At 29.4% G+C, this 23,187-nt stretch overlaps 2 long non-coding RNA genes across 4 annotated transcripts; both read left to right on the forward strand.

Moving 5' to 3' along the window:
• The first annotated feature begins 8,036 nt into the window (after positions 1-8,036).
• On the forward strand, positions 8,037-10,519 carry LOC145071048 (uncharacterized). Of its 3 annotated transcripts, none has more exons than XR_013690205.1 (3): positions 8,718-9,205; positions 9,304-9,649; positions 10,421-10,519. It is a non-coding gene; the product is annotated as an uncharacterized LOC145071048 (long non-coding RNA). The 3 variants fall into 3 exon arrangements; XR_013690203.1 differs by having other exon boundaries at positions 8,721-9,205; positions 10,450-10,519; XR_013690204.1 differs by lacking the exon at positions 10,421-10,519 and having other exon boundaries at positions 8,037-9,205; positions 9,304-9,650.
• A 574-nt stretch (positions 10,520-11,093) lies between these two features.
• On the forward strand, positions 11,094-11,916 carry LOC145071049 (uncharacterized). Its single transcript, XR_013690206.1, has 3 exons — positions 11,094-11,312; positions 11,407-11,506; positions 11,632-11,916. It is a non-coding gene; the product is annotated as an uncharacterized LOC145071049 (long non-coding RNA).
• Positions 11,917-23,187: the final 11,271 nt, after the last annotated feature.

Raw genomic sequence — 23,187 nt, forward strand, 5'->3', positions numbered from 1 at the left:
AAATATTCTATAGGATATTTAAGTTGAACTAAAATTTATATTTCAGTTGATCCTGTAAGGTTATATTTAAATTAACAATTTAAGTATTTTATACAAATTGTTCAAAAGTTGTAGCTTTAAAATGATAATGGTTTACATAAAAAAGCATACTAGACCTAATAAATTAAGTATAATATGTTCAAAGTTAAAAACATAACTTTATAAGTAGAAGAGAATATATTCTTTTAATATTGAAATTTAGTTTATATATGATTACACTATTAGGTTTTATATTTATTTAACCTTATTAACCAACTTATAATTATTATTAGAAAGAAATTGAAAAGTCATGGGAGTTTCAAATGAATGTGGTGAAAGGAAAAATGAATGAGAGTTTCAAATGAATGTGGTGAAAAGAAAAATGTTTCCTTTATAAGTATATACTAGTCGAATGCCCGCGCGTTGCACAGAAGCATCTATATAGCTGAAATCTTTATAAATATATGTTTTTTAAATATAACAATAATGTTGTTGTTAAATTTGATATAACAATTCGTATACTAAGTTGATATAATATATTGCTTATTTTGAATAATATGATAATATATACATCTATTAAAACTGCATAATCTCAATCTTTTTAAAAACCTCTACCCGCGGGTTACTCATAAATAAAATTAAATATAATATTTGGTTTAATGTTATTTATACTTGTTGTTATTGCTAATTAATTTTTTAAAATTTATTTGCTTAACCTTTTAATTTCTATCATTGTGATTATTTTAAACATCAAACATTTTTTTTTATTTTAAAGGTAACAATATAATCATTTATATAGAGTTATTTTTAACTATTATTATTGTAAGTCATTTTAAGCTACTTATTTGAAAACTTTTAACGATTATAAAAATATTTTTACGAAATATTTTAGTTAAATTGATATTACAATTTAGTTTTTGCATTTAACACTACAATTTGTCACTTTTAACTATTCACAAAATATTCTTTCAGTTTTTTAAGTGGAATTGAAATTTATATTGAAGTGGACCCTGTAATGTAATATTTAAATTAACAGTTTAAGTGTTTTGTCCAAACTGTTCAACAGTTGTATCTTTAAACTGATATTGGTTTACATACAAAATATATTAAATTTAATAACTTAATTATAATATGTTAAAAGTTAAGGACATAATTTTATAAGTAGAAGTAAAAATATTATTTTAATATTGAAATTTAGTTTATTTATGATTATATTTTAGGTTTGATACTTATTTAACCTTATCAACCAGCTTATAATCATTATTAGAAAAACACTACAATTTATCACTTTTAACTATTTACAAAATATTCTTTAGGTTTTTTAAGTTGCACAAAAATTATATTTAAGTTGATACTGTAAAGTTATATTTAAATTAACAATTTAAGTATTTTATACAAATTGTTCAAAAGTTTTACCTTTAAAATGATAATGGTTACATACAACAACGTATTAGACTTAATAAATTAAGTATAATATGTTAAAAGTTAAAAACATAACTTTATAAGTAGAAGAGAATATATTCTTTTAATAATGAAATTTAGTTTATATATGATTACACTTTAGGTTTTATATTTATTTAACCTTATAAACCAACTTATAATCATTATTATAAAGAAATTGAAAAGTCATGGGAGTTTCAAATGAATGTGGTGAAAGGAAAAATGCTTCCTTTATAAGTATACTAGACGAATTCCCGCGCGTTGCGCAGCGATGATTAAAAAATATTGTTAAAATATTGAAAAATATATGTTTAAAATGGTTATGTGATTGACATTAAATTTGAGATAATATTTTTACACTAATTTATATATATATATATATATATATATATATATATATATATATAATCTCTATTATTTTGAACAATAATATTCATTGACATCAACCCACATTCCTCATTAATATAATTAAATATAATTATCTATCTAGTATTATTTTTAACAATTATTATTATTGAATAAATATATTTTTACTTATGCGATCATTTTCTAATTTCAATAATGATGTTCATTTAAAATACAATTTATTTATAGTTAAATGTAATTTATAATTTGACATTATTATCATTTCAAATTGTTATTCATTAATTTTAAACCACTTATTATTAATAATAAGTTAAAGAAGACTTTTAAGAAACACTTAATATTATTATTAAAATGTGAAAACATACACTAAATAATAAAGTGATAAGATAGACAATTTGCATTTCAAAAGAGACTTGCATGGATAATATGATATTTCCTTGTATTTGATTTTATTATTTATAATTATTTCTTATTAATTTTAAAACCACTTGTTATTATTAATAAGTGAAAGAAACTTTTAAAAAACACTTATTATTATAATTAAAGTGTTAAACATATATTAAAATATAAAGTGATAAGATAGACAATTTGCATTTTAAAAAATGCTTACATGGATAATATGGATAATATGACATATCCATGATTTTTAATTAATTATTGTTTTGAAGCAACATGAACATACAAACATGTATACAATAGTTAATTAAATATTATATATATATATATATATATATATATATATATATATATATATATATATCACCTTCCATAACATATAATCGATAACATGAATCTAATCTAATTTACATTAAAATTTCAACCACAACATACAATGATATTCTTAAAAAGAATACTTAAATCAAGAAAATACAAAAAAAAAAAAAAGAAAAAAATTAGTATATAACAAACTTACAAATTAAAAACTTCAATATAATAACATGGCTCAGAAAATTGTTCAAATCCCTCAAACCAACATAAAAAACTTTAAACCTGTTTTCTTTATGAATTTTGTATGTGATTTGTATTTGTGTGTCTACTCAAAAAGATTGATCTTTTTATAGTAGAATATCCATTAATTGTTTATTAAATATATTATATAAGTTATAAAACCTTTGAATTGTTAATCATTATTAAGAGACTTTTGAGTGGTATTCATTAAAATATGAGGTTTCAAATGCATGAGGTGTTTGCAAATTTTTATGGGGGTTTGAAATGCATGAGGTTCAAGGAAAAATGCTAGCTTTATAAGTATGTATGATATACTAGGCGTAACCTCACACTTTGCACAAGAATGCATTTAAGTGGTTAAAATAATTATGGGAAAAAATAGAAATATGTTGAAATTTACGTTTTTACTCATGTTTTGGGCATTAACCGAATTATCAAATAACATAAAAGTCCATCAACTTATATTTTGATACTATTTAATATAGTCTATACCCTATAAACTTTACTTTTACTTTTATAATATCCAATATATATTATAAGTTTTTGTATAACATTAATATAATCTACTTTTCTTATGTCCGATAATATTTTTTGGATAAAATAAGAAATAAGTTTTTTTGAATGAGCTATTAATAAACAATATTAAACTAATAAACTTTGTATTACACTATATATATTACACAAAAACATCCAAGGTTTCATATATGAACTTTCAAATATTAAACATTGAAATTAAGAATGAAGTCATACCAAATATATCATTATACATAAATGTCATCAAGAGTTTTAAAATAAGTCTATTAGTAAATATGATATTTAATTTTAATTACATATTTTGCAAGGCTGTAATAATTCATATCAAAATAAATAAAATAAAAATATGATCAAAATATATTAATAGAATAATGATTAGTTCATAGTTAATGTTTCAACTAGGGTTTGACCGTCCGCGCGATGCTGCGGAAGTCCTAGTATGTTCAAAAATGCAGATCGACACCATACATACCACAAAGATGATTAAACCATATAAAGTGGAGCATAAAAATATAAACATAAAACTTGGATACAAATAATTATGTACGGACGAGGCAGACAAAAATAAGATTTGAAATTGTATCATAAATAAATTGATAAAAAAAGATTATTAAAAAAAATATGTAAGGGGTCAAAATGTAACTTTAAAATATAATAGGGGATCAAATTGTAATGTATAAAGTACCAATAATTTAACTTTAAAGTTATGAGGGGTGAAAACTGTTAAATAAAAATTAATTAAGGGGAAAAAATTATAAATATGAAAATCTTTTATGACCAGAACCTAAATGGCTATTTCTAGAAAACTATTGTTTTACATTTAATAATGAATGCTTGTCAATATATAACATGATTTGGTTTTAGTAAACTTGGATTTGGAAATAGAAAAAAGAAATATAAATGGTGGCAACATCATAGACAAAGAAAAGGACAACGAAGCATAATCCACGGATAAAATTTGAAGTTGAAATAAATAGTGATACTCCTCACAAACCGATTTTGGTAATATATATATATATATATATATATATATATATATATATATATATAATTAGAGGCAAATTATGGAGATTAATGTCTAAAACCGTCACTTTCAATGGGGCTGTAAATTCGAGCAAATCAAAGGGTTTCACCAGTTATAGACTTAGGCATTATATAAAGCTTGAGAAATCAAGTGAAAACTCCACTGGAATTGTGAAAAAAGACGAAGAATCAAGGGAGAAATCGGGCGAGAAAGTTGTTGAAGATTTTCGGAGTTTTCTAGTAATTAAGGTATGTATATTCGATTTAAGCTTGATTAGGTTTGTCTGATTCTATTATGTGTTTTGGTTCCATACCATGTTTCTGTTCGGGCCATTAGTGATGCAACTGATAAAAAAATTGAAATGTTAATTCTTGAAAATAAAAATGAATATTGCTTATGTGTATGAATTACTGAAAATTGCTTATGGATATATGTTTGTATGATGAGGAGATGATTAGAAGTGATTTTTACATATTTATTTGTCATTATATTGGGTTAAGTCAAAGCTTTCAGTTTTCTTTAAAAATGGCAGCTGAGAAATAAGTTACGGGTAAAGAAAAGAATATGTTGGACTATTCGTTGTTGAATGGTTGGACATAGTACTTTATTTAAATTTAAAGAATAATATAATGCATCATAAAAGTTAAAAGGGTAACTAGTCAAAGTCTTGTGGTAAGTTCACCATATGACTTAGGTTTTTGAAACTACATTTTACATGTTTGACCCCTTTGGTTTTTATGACTTGCTGTTTTCTTTTTATAAGATACGAATTTAACAATTCCTTTAGTTTTAGTCCATACAATTTTTACATTTTGCTATGTATCTTTTCATTACGAAACATACACACATTTTTTTAAACACCTTATAAATACTAAAGGTACCATTGTAGGGCGAAATACATTATTTAATTGATTATTTCATTGGTTTTCTTTTATTAATGGTAAAGGTGAAACTTTGTCCTTTAATTATATTAGTATATCTAAAAAGGCAAAATATATTTTTCAATAGGTTATTATGAATGTCGCGATTAACGCAATTAAGATATAATCACTATGTTGGCCGAATGAAACACGTGGATATCAGAACCAAAATGACCGCATAGAGTGTTTTCTAGAAGGGAGCCTTAGAAAATATGTTGGTTAAATGTAGGGTGCGTGTAGCGTGACAAGCTTTGGTTAAGACCTAACGCCAACAATGTGAGTTTTGTGTGAATTTTGTGGTTGCTTGCTTGAAAAGTTGTTCAAAATGATTTGCAATTACATGTTACCGTTGTTATTGCTATGAATATTTGTGTGGATTTTTATGAATTATTTCATATAAAAGGGTGAAAATAATGGGTGACATATATATAGGGAACAAGTGTATTAACTACACGGTCTTTTTATTAGTCGCCGTACAGAGTGTCAGTACGCGGCGGAGAGCTTACGCTCTGATTAGCCGTAAGCATATTTGTTGTGCCCAGTGGAGGGACTTGTTCCCTGGAAATGACATTAATTCCCTAATGTGTCACCAATGGTGGAAAGAAATAAAAAAAATTATATTTGATTGATTGTTGCATTGTTTTTATTTTATTGACGTCAATATGTATGAAAACCATTAACTCACTAGGCACTAGGCTTACCCATTAAACTCTTTAAATGCACGCAACCTAGGAAATAACGTAGCAAGTGGCAGCAGGAATGGAAAGGATAAAGTTCCGACTTGAAGAAGGCGACAAGTTTTAGGAGGACGTAACGCACCAATTGTTTATTTAAATTTTTATTCGCTTCCGCAATTATTATTAATAATGATACTAGTATTTGAATTTTCAAATTTTAGAAGTTTTGAGACTATTTTAAGTTAATATTGGTATTTGAAATTTGGGAAACGCGTACGTTTGACTTTATGTTGGTGCGCAAAGAATCCTCTTACCTAAAAAATTAAGGTGAATAGGAATAAAAAATAGATATTACTAAGCATTAATATAAATAATTGAAAAGGGTATGTGGATCTCCTACCACCGGTTAAAGACAACAAACCTCTCTAGTGGTATCGATTCCTATGTGAAATTGAAGTAGTCATTCTATGTACACATTGTTTTCTAATTACATAAACAAATATGAGTAACCAAACATAAAAATGTTATCTTTATGTAGGAAAAATATTTTAGTTAACTAACAAATTAAATAATATAAGTTTAAGAGTTAGGAGTTTCAAAACATTAATATTTTTATTAATTAATCAATTAAGTAACACATGTTGAAATTGTTACAATCATTATTAAAAAACATTTGAAATATTAGATTTTAAATGAATTTTGGTTGAATTGTTTTGACCTCTATTACAATATATATATATATATATATATATATATATATATATATATATATATATATATATATATATATATAGAGAGAGAGAGAGAGAGAGAGAGAGAGATGGAAAGTATAACATATGTATAAGTTTTAATTAATTATCTTTTTGAAACGGTACAATTACAAAACAAAAAAAAACATATTTAAAATATTTAATTAAACATTTTCGACATCACCCTATATAACATATGATCAATATATTAACGATTAAACCACAATATACAACGACTGTATTATAATAATCCAAAAAACAAAGAAAATATAAAAACGAGTTAGTATAACAAACTTGCAAATTAAAAGCTCTAATATAATATCATATCTCCGAAAGTTGTTATAAGATCTCAACCCAAGACAAAAACCTTTAAGTTTGTTTTCTTTTTGAATTTTGTATATGATTTGTATGCATGTCTTCCCAAATGATTGACATTTTTATAGTAAACTTTTCACTAAATGCTAATTAAACATAATATAAGTTATAAAACTTTTGAGTGTTAAATCATAATTAAGAAAACTTTTGACTTGCATTGGTTAAAAAATGGGGTTTCAAATGAATGTGGTTTGAGGAAGTTAAAAAAATAGGGTTTCAAATGCATGACATTTAAGAAAAAATGTTAGCTTTATAAGTATGTATGACTAGGCGTAACCTCGCGCGTTGCGTAATAATGCATTTAAGTGGTTAAAATAATTATGGTAAAAAATAGAAATATGTTGAAATTTTCATTTTTAGTCATGTTTTGAGCATTAACCGAATTTTGGTTAAAGTGTTTTGACCTCTATTACAATATATATATATATATATATATATATATATATATATATATATATATAGAGAGAGAGAGAGAGATGGAAAGTATAGCATATGTATGAGTGTTTTGACCTCTATTACAATATCTATATATATATATATATATATATATATATATATATATAGAGAGAGAGAGAGAGAGAAAGAGAGAGAGAGAGAGAGAGAGAGAGAGTGATGGAAAGTATAACATATGTATGAGTTTTAATTAATTATCTTTTTGAAACGATACAATTACAAAACAAAAAAAACATATTTAAAATATTTAATTAAACATTTTCGACATCACCCTATATACCATATGATCAATATATATATATATATATATATATATATATATATATATATATATATATATATATATATATATATATATTAAAGGGGAGCACTTCTTAGGAATGGTAAACATCTTGATTTTTTTTAGCAAAAATGACCCATGAGTTTTCATATTTTTAATGGTTCAGATTTTTGTCACTAAAGTTTGTGGTATTGACAATTTGGTCCCTTAATTTATTATCAGGCGTAAAGATAAGGATGAGTCTGATACGTGTCGTTCTCGCGGCTCCCCGGGTGGCTCTTCCTTATCTTCCCCCACTCGCTTTCTCATCTAACCATATTCGAATTCCACCATCTCCGTCTAAACTCATCTAAACTCATCGACTTCAAAATTTTCTTCTCCGGTCTATAGACGGGACCACACAGAGGCAACTGATTTCAACAGACACGATGCAGATGACGCAGCTAACTCCAACAGACCTAGCAAGGTTTCAAACAAAGAAACTTAGGGTTTCTTGCTTTCTTCCCCTCCATCTCCCTCTAATCTACATCGTGTTCTCTGCGTTCTCTGAAACCCGTTGAAGCCGCCATATTCTTTCTCCACCACCTGCTTACCTGATATCGATGTCTCCACCGCTAACTTCCTACATACGGTCAGTCTTTTTTGCTTCCCTCTCTCTCATGCTTTCCACAGATTTCTCCTTTCTGATCCTTGATGTACTGCCGTTCCGACGGGAAGCTGAAGCCGACATGTGTCGATTCACCATCCGACACTGCAGAAGTCGGCGATTCTGTTTGTTCTCACCACCGTCCAACAAGGGTTTGTTACCGGCCATATTTTTTATTGTAGGTTCTCAGTTCCGATCGAAACTGCCAAGAATCATAGGTCCCACACTTGAATGCAGGCCTTCCTATTTTTTTAAATCGATTTCCCTCTTCTTTTATCTTATTCTTCTTTTTATTTTTTGCTGGTGTATTGCACAAGAACAGGGGATGGAGATGACTTTCAATTTGTGTATGTTAACGTTTTGAGTTTGATTTCAGATCCAATGCTTCAATTTTCGTACGTGTCTCCAGTTAAAGAATAAGAAGATAAAAGAAGGGAATTACCTCTGAGAGCGACTATGGATGATCGGAGAGCGAATGCTTCATACGGCAGGGAAGCCCAAAATAAGGCGGGGATATCATAATCTGCCCCATCTGTGGCGAGGAAGCCCAAAAACGATCTGATCTGGTGAGATCCCCATTCGCACCACCGAAGAAGAAGATGTCGAAATATTCCTATTCCACCTGACTTTGAACCAAAGAAAATCGGCAGTTTGAAACATGTTCTCCCCCATTCTACAACCGTCTGACTTGCAGGTTTGATTCTACGATCGTCGCTCCTATGTGTTTCATTCTGCAATTTGGGACAACATTGAAAAAGCAAAGCCCTTGTCAAAGGTTTGTGCAATTTATTTCGTTATAATTTTATGAACTCCTTTCACCGTATGTTACTACTTCTTCACCATCACCATGTATCGAGTTTGGTTCTCTGGTAGGTGGCCTTCGCTAACCAACAAAATCGCAAGACAACAACGTTTTTGGGTTCCGGTGGCGGTTCCGTATCGGCCATACCTGACCGCTCTTCCTCACCTACAAGACAGAAGTAAGTTTCTCAATTCTTTCGAACAAAAAAACAGTTCCCAATTCTTTCACATTATAACCCCTATGCTTTAATTTTTACCCATAATAGCAACTTACTTGGAGTTTTCTATTGGTTATAGAAAATTTTAACCTTTTTGTTTTCTTTTCATTATGTGACATGAGATCAAATGGTCAATGTTTCTATGCAAAAGATTGGATGTGCATTTGCTTATCAAGAAGAGAAAGCGAAGAAGGACTTAGGTCAGTTCTCAAAACCAACTATACAGTGGTTAAAGTAATTTCGCACTTTATACATGCTTTGGTGTAACTTGGGATGCCACTCTTCAACCGGTTTATACTGCCCCTACATACTATTTTTATAGTTTCAATTTTTTGATTCTAACATTTTTGGACCAAACTGCCTCTGCATACTGTTTCTATAGTTAAATATTTTGATCTTACGATTTTTGGACGAAACTGCACATGCATATTGTTTTTAAACTTTAAGAAAATTGTTTTTAACAGTTTTAGACCAAACTGCCCCTGCATACTAATTTTATAGTTAATTTTTTTTAACAGTTTTGGACGAAAATGCCCTTGCATAATGTTTTTATACTTAAAAATATTTGAATTTAACAATTTTGGATGACACAACTCTTGCATATCCTTTTTATAGTTAATCTTTTTTTTTATTTCAACGGTTTTGAACTCAGATTGATGTTGAATATATTTACGTAGTAGATTGAGTAAAGAGCCATATACTTTGCATTTTGTTTTTATTCCTTTCCCAAAAAACAAAGTACATAGTCATTTTTTGTTTTTCCATCTTTAGCTGCTAAATGCAATAAATAGCAATGAGCTTTAAATTTACACATTTTTTTAGGTTTTTTTTTTGTAATTTCTTTTATTTTTTTTTTCAAAAACCAAACTACATTGCTATTGGGTGCGTTTTCCATTTTTACGAGTAAAATGACCTAAATGGCAACATATTTTCAATTTATATGTATTTTTTTTTTTTTTCATTTTTACGAGTGAAATGCCCCAAGTGCATTCTCATTTAGGAAAGAAGAACCATAGATACACCAGCCGTCGGATTTGATCTCCGATTTCACAACTTCACCATTCTTTAAGGTAACTTCTATATTTTTATAGTTTATACTGCCCCTACATACTATTTTTATAGTTTCAAATTTTTGATTCTAACATTTTTGGACCAAACTGCCTCTGCATACTGTTTCTATAGTTAAATATTTTGATCTTACGATTTTTGGACGAAACTGCACATGCATATTGTTTTTAAACTTTAAGAAAATTGTTTTTAACAGTTTTAGACCAAACTGCCCCTGCATACTAATTTTATAGTTAATTTTTTTAACAGTTTTGGACGAAAATGCCCTTGCATAATGTTTTTATACTTAAAAATATTTGAATTTAACAATTTTGGATGACACAACTCTTGCATATCCTTTTTATAGTTAATCTTTTTTTTTATTTCAACGGTTTTGAACTCAGATTGATATTGAATATATTTACGTAGTAGATTGAGTAAAGAGCGATATACTTTGCATTTTGTTTTTATTCCTTTCCCAAAAAACAAAGTACATAGTCATTTTTTGTTTTTCCATCTTTAGCTGCTAAATGCAATAAATAGCAATGAGCTTTAAATTTACACATTTTTTTAGGTTTTTTTTGTAATTTCTTTTATTTTTTTTTTCAAAAACCAAACTACATTGCTATTGGGTGCGTTTTCCATTTTTACGAGTAAAATGACCTAAATGGCAACATATTTTCAATTTATATGTATTTTTTTTTTCATTTTTACGAGTGAAATGCCCCAAGTGCATTCTCATTTAGGAAAGAAGAACCATAGATACACCAGCCGTCGGATTTGATCTCCGATTTCACAACTTCACCATTCTTTAAGGTAACTTCTATATTGGATGTATGCTATGTTTGTCTTTTTGTTATTTAAGATTACATTTCTAATTTTGTTTTTATTTTTTATTGTTGCACAACAGCTGTTCGCTGGAATACCTACATGAATCTACACGTCAAGAATGAAGTTTTGTTTAGATGAATTTGTCACCGCCATTTTTCGTTGATTTGTAGTATCACCGGGTAACTTTTGTTAATATGTATGTGCCTTTTACTATGTTTAATATATAGATTGGTAATAAAATGAATGAACATTAATAGATCATGCATTTGAGAATTTGAGTTTATGAAAATATTTTTTTTTTCAGGGGTAGCTGTTGCCTGGAAAGCTGCAAATGTGAAAACTGGAACTACAGTGGTCGTATTTGGACTAGGTGCAATTAGGAAAGCTGTATGATTCTTATGAACTTATATAAAAATACAACTTTAAAAGGGTTCATAACAGTAAAATGGGATGATGTATGTTTTTTTAAATTGACTTGCCTCATAACAAAACTCAAACTATAAACAAATAGTTGACCGAATGACATTTACAAAGAACAAACAAAGAAAAAAATTGTCGCATCCGACCCCTGCAACGCGGGGGTCCCCACCTAGTTAACGATTAAACCACAATATACAACGACTGTATTATAATAATCCAAAAAACAAAGAAAATATAAAAACGAATTAGTATAACAAACTTACAAATTAAAAGCTCTAATATAATAGCATATCTCCAAAAGTGGTTATAAGACCTTAACCGAAGACAAAAACCTTTAAGTTTGTTTTCTTTTTGAAATTTGTATATGATTTGTATGCATGTCTTCCCAAATGATTGACATTTTTATAGTAAACTTTTCACTAAATGCTAATTAAACATAATATAAGTTATAAAACTTTTGAGTGTTAAATCATAATTAAGAAAACTTTTGAGTTGCATTGGTTAAAAAATGGGGTTTCAAATGAATGTGGTTTGAAGAAGTTAAAAAAGGGGGTTTCAAATGCATGGCATTTAAGAAAAAATGCTAGCTTTATAAGTATGTATGACTAGGCGTAACCTCGCGCATTGCACAATAATGCATTTAAGTGGTTAAAATAATTATGGTAAAAAATAGAAATATGTTGAAATTTACGTTTTTAGTCATGTTTTGGGCATTAACCGAATTATCAAATAACATAAAAATCCATCAACTTATATTTTAATACTATCTAATATAGTCCATACCTTATAAACTTTACTTTTACTTTTATAATATCCAATATGTGTTATAAGTTTTTGTTTAACATTAATATAATTTACTTTTCTTATGTCTGATAATATTTTTTTGGATAAAATAAGAAATAAGTTGTTTTGGATGAGCTATTAATAAACAACATTGAACTAATAAACTTTGTATTACACTATTTATATTACACCAAAACATCTAATGTTTCGTATATGAACTTTCAAATATTAAACATTGAAATTAAGAATGAAGTCATACAAAATCTATCATTATGCATAAATTTCATCAAGAGTTTTAAAATAAGTCGATTAGTAAATATGATATTTAATTTTAATTACATATTTTGCAAAGCGTACGTTTGACTTTATGTTGGTGCACCGAGAATCTTCTTCCTTAATTTGTACCTTAAAAATTAAAGTGAATAAGAATATAAAATAGATATAGCTAAGCATTAATATAAATAATTAAAAAGGGTATGTGGATCTCTTACCACCGCTTAAAGACAACATACATTTCTAGTAGTATCAATTTCAATGTGAAATTGAAGTAGTCATTCTATGTACACCTTGTTTTCTAATTACATAAAAAAATATGAGTAACAAAACATAAAAATGTTATCTTTATGTAGGAAAATTAACTAACAAATTAAATAATATAAGTTTAAGAGTTAGGAGTTTTTAAAACATTAATATTTTTATTAATCAATCAATTAAGTAACACATGTTGAAATTTTTACAATCATTATAAAAAAGCATTTGAAATATTTAGATTTTAAATGAATTTTGGTTGAAGTGTTTTGACATATATATATATATATATATATATATATATATATATATATATAGAGAGAGAGAGAGAGAGAGAGAAAGAGAGAGAGAGAGATGGAAAGTATAACATATGTATGTGTTTTAATTAATTATCTTTATGAAATGGTACAATTTCAAAACAAAAAGAACATATTTAAAATATTTAATTAAATATTTTCGACATCACCATATATAACATATGATCAATATATTAACGATTAAACCACAGTATACAACGACTGTATTACAATAATCCGAAAATGAAGAAAATATAAAATAGAATTAGTATACCAAACTTACAAATTAAAAGCTCTAATATAATAGCATATCTCCAAAAATGGTCATAAGACCTCAACCAAACACAAAAACCTTCAAGTTTGTTTTCATTCTGAAATTTGTATATGATTTGTATGCATGTCCTCCCAAAAGATTGATATTTTGTTTTTGCATGTTTAGATCCCCACTTTCGAGTATTAATTTACTCAAACTCCATAATCGATCAAATCTTGGAAGTAAGTATTGAATTTCGATTTTCATAAAGTGTTAGTAGATTGGCTATAGTAATTAGAGACGATAATATCTTTTATTTTTTAAAATAGAGAGATATTTGATTTCTTTGGATACGATTTGAGTGTGTATTAGTCTTACGCGAATGTTATCTGTAACTAGTTTTCATGGCAAGTAAGTATAGGAATGATTCAAAGACTAGACAAAAGCGATGTTTATTTGTTCCTTTTCTCCTTAGTGGAAAAAACGATATCATGGGCCCCTCGATGATTCGATAATGACATTAAAGTGCTAGTAGTCTGATTTGATCATCACAAATTGGAAAATGAGAAACTAATGTTGAATTGTTACTTTGGTTTATTATCCATGAATCAGTTCACAATGATATCTTGTAGAAACAAAAGGTTAATTGACCACTTATCTAAGGGCTGACTTTTGATTAGATTAGAGTTCGCCAGTTGTTGTGGAAGGCACAATTTGTTGGTTATTCGTAGATTCAACCAATAGTAGTTGATGACTTGTCCAAGTGGGGGACTATTAGAAATAAGTATCAAATGCTACAACTAATCAATATAACTTTAGGAATAATAACTAAGTCTTTTTTTTTGGGCTGCCCTCAAGAGCTAAAATAGCTAGAAATTAATTAGAGAGGTCAAGATAACTAGTTTATTAATTTATTAAATGTTAAAAATTAATTAGAAACTAGTTAAAATTAATTAAAATTAATTTGGATTTAATTTAAAGCTGCAAGGGCCTAAGCATAATTGTTTAATAGTTGAACTAGGTGAATATTATTGAACTCCATGGAGGTGGACGGTTCTGGAGGACTTCTAGAAGGCTTCCAGAATCTTTCAGATAACTGATAAGGATAAAGATTTGAATCATGATTAAATTTGTTTATTTAATTGATTTAAATAGGTTTATTTGGAAAGTATCACAGTTATATAAAGACCCTTCCAAGCCTTAGAAAATCTGATCATACTCTTCATAAGGTTGAGAATTTGGTTTTCCAAACTCTTTCTTTATCTCTCTCTCTATCTCTCTCCCTCTCCCTCTTTCTCTCTTTCTCCCTTTTCAAGTTATAGGGTTTTAGTCTTTTGGGTGTGAGCCATTAGATACATTCTACTTTCGGTGCTAGACTTTCCAAGAGGAACTAAGGAGACCAAAATCATTAAGTGTTCAAGTGACTAATTTGATTTTGTCAAAAGGTTAGTAAATCAATCCCCTTCTTTAGTTTATATTGCTAGATTTGATTGTACATTGTCATAATAGTCTATCCTAGATATAGAGTGTGCATATACTTTAGGTTTATTACGAATGTTGACATTGCCTAAAGTACATGTATGCATGCTTAGTAAACCCATCAGCTAACCCATCAGATCCTCCTCCCGATCAATCTTTCTTGAATACCTCCATCTCTAAGTGAGTGCCATTCGTGAGAATGTTTTTCTAAGTTCTCTATGATCTCTTTGTAATCCGCCAAATTTCTTTTCATGATCGGTACTTGTAAATCAACGAGTTACCTTGTATAAACTTTAACACCATTGTAAAAGGTTTGGATTTCTTGATGTGCATTTAAATCATGTTATGGACAATTTGGCAATATGGTTTTGTAATGGTCCCATTCCACGAACAATTCCCCCCTTTATATTTTTGAAAAGTTGAGAATTATTGTTTTCATCTTGTCAATTCGTGAAAATGGGTTAAATTGTTGAAACAATTTAGCCTTTAGTTCATCCCATGTTGTAATTAATCTAGTTGTTAATGATTTTACCCAACTTTTAACTACATCCTTCTAAGTTATTTGTAAAACTCATAGTACTATTTCATTTCTTGATATTTTTGGAATGTTGAAGTAGTCCACAATCTCCAAGACTTCATCAATGTGTTTGTTGTCATCTTCATGGTCCTTGCTAAAGAATGGTGTTTCTTTGAGCATATTTAAGAATAGAACTTTTAATTCAAAATTATTTTGTTGGCAAGATAATGCGTTGATCCAATCCTGGACTAGTGCCTTCTCGTGTCCTTATAACATACTCCTCCAAAGTGAGTGTGTCCGTCATATTGTCTTGATCTTCTTGGTTGTCTTCTGAATCATGAAAGCTTCTGTCCAACAGGTGATCGTCTACTTGATCGACTTCTTTTTCGACTTCTTATTATCTTTTGTGCAATTCTCTTTCTGGTTCTTCAATTAGGGAAGCTAGACTAGAACTGAATCATATAGTCATTAACTGTTGCTAATAAAACAAAAAAAAACCATAAACTTAAACAAAACAAAAAATAAAACAGGATTTGGAATCGGCGAAATTTGTAGCATGATTTGGTAGTTTCACGTCGTGAAAGTAGTGAATTCAGATAATATTTTAACTGGCTAAAAACATAAAACAAAATGTAATTAGCAGTTTGAACAATCAAATTAAACTACTAAAGATAAAACTATTCCCTAACAAATGCGCCAAAAACTTGATGTGAGATTTTTGGAAGTTTTAAATTTATAAAACATTTATCTAACATTTCTTAACTAATACTCACACAGAAAGTAAACCTAATTAGATACAATATAGTTGTGATAAATAATGGTGTCGAACTCTCGGGGATTATGTATGAGCAATAACATATTAAAATAAATAAACTAAAATTTAAAGGGTGTGTGTGTGGGGGTGGGGGGTAATTTAGTTCAATCTAATGAATAGATTTAGGTTAAAACAATGAATTTTGAAGAACTTCCACTTAAACTTTGAATCCATATTTCCTATGGTGAACTTATGATAGTGCAATGAAATACTAATTCTTTACCAATTATACAAACAATTGTGAACAATTACTAATTTTTATGACTAATAAGTATCTTATATAATGTTCATCAAACTACAAACCTATAAACCAACTAACTGTTAATAACTATTTATGATTAAATCAAGAGTCTAATAAAACTAAATCTAGCATAAGTTGCAAAACTAATGCTATCTTCTATGTTAAATGTAACGCCCGGGTTTCAGGGCTAAGCATTTTTGTCAATGTAATAGTCTAGGTCAACTCTTGTAACTCTTTTTGAAGTAATAAAGATGAAATATTTGAATATTATGTGAATTATATGTGTTTATTATTTAATTATAAATGTATAATTAATAAAGAATAAAAATGAGCGTCAAAATTAAAGTGTGAGATAATCCCGATATCTCTACATAAAGTTGTAGAATATGTCTCAAGGTTTCCGTGCATATAAGGAACGCCGAAATCCGAGTTATAACGAAGAAGTTATGACCCGTCGAAGTTTCACGACAGAACCGGCACGATACCGGGAAGCGTGAATAGTGAATTTACGATAGAGCGAGATTTAGCCTTAGTGATCTAAACGAAAGTCGTAGAATATGTTAAACTAAGAACATCGATAAAAAGAACGCCCAAATCTGACTTCGTATGAAGAAGTTATGAGATTTTAAACAGACCAATCCTGTCCCGGCCTGTTAAAAATATAACTTTAAAAATAAAGTCAAAATTAGCCGACGGAGTCTAAATGAAAGTTGTAGAGTACGTCTCCACCTACGCGTGGATATAAAGAACGTCAAAAACGGAGTTCGTATGAACGAGTTACAAATTATAATAACATATTTACGTATTAAAATAAAGTATAAATCATGTATACGTACACATATATATACATATGTATATATCATTAGAAAGGTATCGACGATGCGGTCATTATAAGACTAATGTTGAGTTCTTTCGACATTAGTTTAGTACAAATATCATTAAATCCATTTATAATAGTATTATAGAGGGGTGTTTAGTTGTTTATATAACTAAAAGGTCATTAAGTAATTATGGAGGGTAGTTTTTGAAAATTCAATTAGTATAAATAAGAGCCTTGGGCTCTCATATTTCTTGCACCATTCTCTTGATTCAAGAGTCTTTCTCTCCTTATCCCCCGAGCATTTCGGTCCCTCGTGATTCGACTTCTCTTTCTGTAGCTTAGTATAGTAAGGTGAGAGCTGAAGCGCTGCACGAATCTTTCTTAGAAAGATTCAGCGACGAAGTTCTGCCCCTGGAGAGCCCGACTCCTAGCTAAAACCCCCTTGTAAGTAAGTTATGCTTACCTTATTTTAATATAGCTTATATTTAAAATTAGTATTGTTATTATGAACTTATAATAAATATTTGAGCTATTATTTTAACTTATATAAGTGTCGTTATAATATTTTTTTTAACTACTCGCGGTACGGGGAATCTGGTTTAAAGGGCCGCATAGGGTTGTTGGATTTCAGAAGTGCTATATGCCAAAATGGTCCTGCCCTCCGGTGTTTTATGTCCGGCCCCTGTCTGTACATAGTGGTTGGAAAATATTGTTTAACGTTTATATAATAATAATACTAAGACTAATAGTTGGTCACGGTAAATATTAGACTAAAATTTAGCGATAATAATGCTAGGTTTCGTCGAAGGAAAATAGAATCGTTAGAAGCAAGCGCTGCCCGATTTTGGAATCATCACCTTAACAAGTGAGTGCATAGTTACTTTCAACTTACACATAGATATGAAGTATTTTATATAAATTACGTGCTATGTGTGCATATTATCTGAATACTTGCTATCTATGCTAGATGAACGTTGTTATACATGTTTTCAATGATTTAAAATGTATATGTATTTTATATCTACGAAAATGTTGGGGTAAAACATGGGTAGATGCAATAGGTGATGTGTGATAAAATGATGAGAGGCCTCGATGTTGATGTTGTTGATTCTGTCATCTAGCGGAGTATAGATGACGACCACGGACTCTTCTAGACAGTCCAGTGGAACACTAGCAGGCTCGCAACCTGTAGGTGTTTGTGAACGATATGTTCACCGGTGTACTCCATCCCCCACATGGTTGCCTTTAGGACATTTATTGCTGAGGAATCCCCTTAGCAGTAGTGTCCGTCCCGATGATGATCCTTAGGCTAGGTCCCTTATGATAGGTGTTTAGGGACATAAAGTGAGGATAACAGGAACGAGTAATCGGGTTATTGTTGATCGATGAAATTAATAAACTTATTTATTATGGGTTGAAAACCCTATGTGCTCACCAGGCTCCCAAGCCTGACCCACTCAGTTTTATGTATTACAGGTAGTGGCGCATGAGCATAGGTGTGATGTTTGGGACGAGGGATTATGGATATAGGCCTGTAGATATGAAATAATGTAGTAAGGCTTATATTGTACTGTTTATGCTTTTGATCTGTACGAACATGACATCCCGAGTCTTTTAATGAAATACATTTCTATGGAAATGCTTTTGATAAATCTTTATCATATTTTTGTTTTGGGACAAATTCCGCAACACTTTCATTTAAAATGTAACTCTGATTTTTAAACAAAGCATAAACAAACCGGTCTTTTCTGGCCGTGATTTTGGGGATGTCACATTAAAGTTACCAATATTTACTACCTAAACCTAGGATTGGTTAAATCAGTAGTTTTTAATAGATTAAAATCAAAAACCATTTAGTGACAAGTCATAATAATCAGATTTGTTTTCAAAACTATATGAAACTCAATTATAAACAATAAAAACTGAAAGTTTGACAAATAAGGTAAACGATTTGATCAAGAAGTGATTTTCTATCATGTTAATAACATGAAAAACAACTAATCTAGTTCATCTACATTTAAGTGGAAGAGAAGGTATTTAGCCTCTCATGTTTATAGAAAAGTGTCATAAACAAATACTAAGAATGCTAAACATTGCAAATCTAATATTATTCTTCTTGATTTCTTCCACAATCCTTTTCTAGATCACCTCTACAACTTCATTTTCCTAAAGCAATCCTTTCTTTTGCATCGCTAATCTCCATCATCGTGTCGCTAAACCCATTTTTTTATTATATCTTCGATTTTCTTTCTAATACACTCCTTTTTAGCTCATTTTTTCTTCTTTAGTGTTTGTCTCTGGATTTTGGACTTGTTTATCAAATATGAACATTTTTAGATCATATTTATCTTTATCTTACAATTATTCATTTAAAATGCTAATATAATAAATCACATTTAACGACTAATTTAGCAATATTATTCACCACTTAGCACCCCAATTTACAAGTTTGGACAAGTCATTATCACTATCTATTAGGAATACAATCTATCATACTAACAATGCTAATTAAAAAACAATGACAAAAAAAAACTACAAATGCATAACAACGAATTATATAAGCATTCAAATAAGTAACTCTACCCTAAAGCATTAATCAAACAAGAACATTAAGTAAGGTTAAGTAAAAAATTCTAAGCATTTAGAATTCAAATCATACGTAGTTTTTAAGCGTTCACCTTGTAATTGTAACACCCATAAGTTAATGCTAGATAATTTAAGTGATTATAATAAATAGTTTTTCATTTTACTGAATAATTAAATAGTATAATTGCTAGACGTAAACGTTACAGACTATATAGACCTCTTTATCACTAAATGATAAAAATAACGTTTTTGATAGAAGATTATTTAGGATAAATAATCTTGATGAAAGTTGCAGCAGTCGCGATGAAGATTTCATGGGTATAACGAATGCTCAAATCTGACTTTGTATGAAGAAGTTATGTTCTTTCGAAGTTTCACATTCGGCCCTATATGGCAAAGAGTGTCGTAAAATATGACTCGGAGATAGATTTCTTATTAGCCTAAGTGATCTAAATAAATTTCCTAGTAATCATAATTCTGAGAGCATGCATATAAAGAGCTTGTTCGGAAAAACTAATCGGTAGCAGGTAGGTGGTAGTTGGTAGCGGGTAGCTGGTAGCGTTTGGTTAAACGCTAAATGTGGAAGCTTTTGGATCTGGAGCATTTTATTTAAACTAAATTCTAGAAGCTTGTAGTGTCAAACGATGATTTCTATTCAAAACAGAGTTTTATGTCAAACATTAGAAGCTATAAGCTCCCAAACACTCCTAAACGTTATGTGTCGAACACGTCTAAAGAACGCCTAAATCTAACTTCGTATGAGGAAGTTATGATTTTTTAAAGTTTCGGTGCAGCAATATGCGACATAGAAATCGAACTTAAAATCGGTTGAGTGTTAGCCAAAACAATGTAAACGAAAGTTGGAGATCTCGTAAATAAGATTCCATCGATGTAGAGAACGTCGAGAATGGAATTCATATGAAAGAGTTATGATTTTTACATGGATTTTAACAGTGAAAGCTATATAAAAATATGAATTTAAAATTTATTGATAATTAGTTGTTAGAATCTAAAGGAAAGTTGCAGTACTTTGAAATACCTACGCGTAGATATAAAGAACGTCGAAAATGGATATGCAGAATTTATGATTTTTTGAAGATTTGTGAAAAATACTTCCTGAGGGTGCGGTGGCGGTACCAGAGTGCACCACATGTCGAAGAGAGGGTCAGATATTCTAACCAACACGTTGATGTGGCATATTGAGTGAGCGACACATGTCTCGACAACGAAGCGACATGTAGCAATGACACAGGATGCGATTAACCGGACAACATGGACGAATGAGGATAAGACACTGTTGGATTAGTGTCTAAGTCCATAACTATTTTGGTATGTACTTGACCCGATGGTGCATGGTCCTTTTGGGTTGCCTTCACCAAAGCAACTTGATAGGATGAATTATGGAGAGAAAGGATTAATTATGATTTATTAATATATTATGAGAATAATATATTAAAGGAGAAATCATATTGTTTAATTGATATTAGTTAAGAATTAATTGGTAATTGATTTTGTGGCTAAAAGAGATTAATTAAACTTAAGGGACTGGAACTGTAATTATAAGATAATTGCATTTGGGCTATGGATCACCTTGGAATAATAGGTTGGACGAATTCTATGGGGAAACCCATTAGAAATTGTCCAAGGGATATTCTAAAAGGGTCCATGGGCTGCTTAGGGCTTAAGCAGTCAGATTAGGGTTTCCTAGTTGAAAACCCTAATAGCCTACATGTTATACAATACCCTTAAGCCCCAAAAACGTGGATAAGAGTTCCACTAGGGTTTCTGGACGTTTTGGGCAGCATCCTCTCTCCTTATTCTTCATCCTCTTGCTCTTGGTGTTTGTGAGCCATTAGAGGAGTGACAATTGTGACTCTAAGTTTTCTAACATCATTACAAGGAGGATTTGTGTCTGTTATTGCTATATAACAATCAAAGGTAATTCTCTAAACCCTAATTTCAGTTTATAATATGTTAGATCTAAGATTGTAAGTCTTGGATACATTGCATGTACAATAGAGAAACCTAGATCCAAGCGTTAGGGTTTGCATGAGCACATAGGATGTTCTTATGGACAAAACCCATCAGTGGTATCAGAGCCTTGATTGGTTTCTGTTGTATGTGATGCTATGTTGAATTATTAACTGAAAATCGAATTCTGGCCTTCTGTTCGAACTGACTCGGCGAGTCTGCTCTACTCGACAAGTTCTATTGTGTGACTCGGCGAGTCGGAGCGTCAGACAGAGGGAATTTCGGATTTTATTGTTGTTTTGCTCAAGGATAATTACCATATTCGTTTTAAACTTATAAAATACTATTTTTAATGTTTCTAAAAGATTATCCTTGCCAAAACACAAGGTAATTACCAATTGATTAGATAATAACTTCCTTATATGATTAAAGATTGATTATTTGTATTAATTGGGTAATTTATCTTGCAAGAAATTGAAATTAGGTCAAATATAGATAATGACAAATTAATTGTTTAATTTATATTATTTGTTATTTGATCATTGTGTTGTGAAAAAGTTTCTATTGTGCCCATGTAAGTTTTATGGTTTAAATTTGAACTTAAAGGTTTTGTTTTGAAATTTAAATAGTTGAAACCCTAATGTTTTGAAATGTTTCAAAACTTGCCCTCAAGTTTTGGAATTTAAAAGTTGATTAAATGTTTAATTTAGAAATGTTAAAATTCTGAAACCCTAGTACTGTTTTTGAAAAGTTCAAATCACACCCTTATGGTTTTATTAATTAATTAAGGTGTATAATTAAAAGAGACTTAATAAACCCATAAAGTTTTGGTTTACATTTAATTAAATTAAAAGTATAATTTATTAAATTAGAACACCCAGTGTTTTAAATTGTAAAATACACCCTATACTATATATAACATTAAAAGTCTAATATTACATATATGTATGAGTAAAAGTCAGTCTTACCATTAGTAGGTCTCATTCACGAAGCTGGTCTATAAGGGGTGTTTAAGGAAATTGCCTGTAAAATGGCGATTGAATGGGTATCCACTCTTACCCACCACACTCTTGAATAGTGGAGGGTCGTTAGCCGAACATGTAGGATAGGAAAGAAACCTTCCATTATAAGTATAATGAAGTACTAAAGTAA

This window comes from Lactuca serriola, chromosome 8, assembly GCF_051521515.1.
Source record: "Lactuca serriola cultivar US96UC23 chromosome 8, Lser_US96UC23_V15, whole genome shotgun sequence".
NCBI lineage: Eukaryota > Viridiplantae > Streptophyta > Magnoliopsida > Asterales > Asteraceae > Lactuca > Lactuca serriola.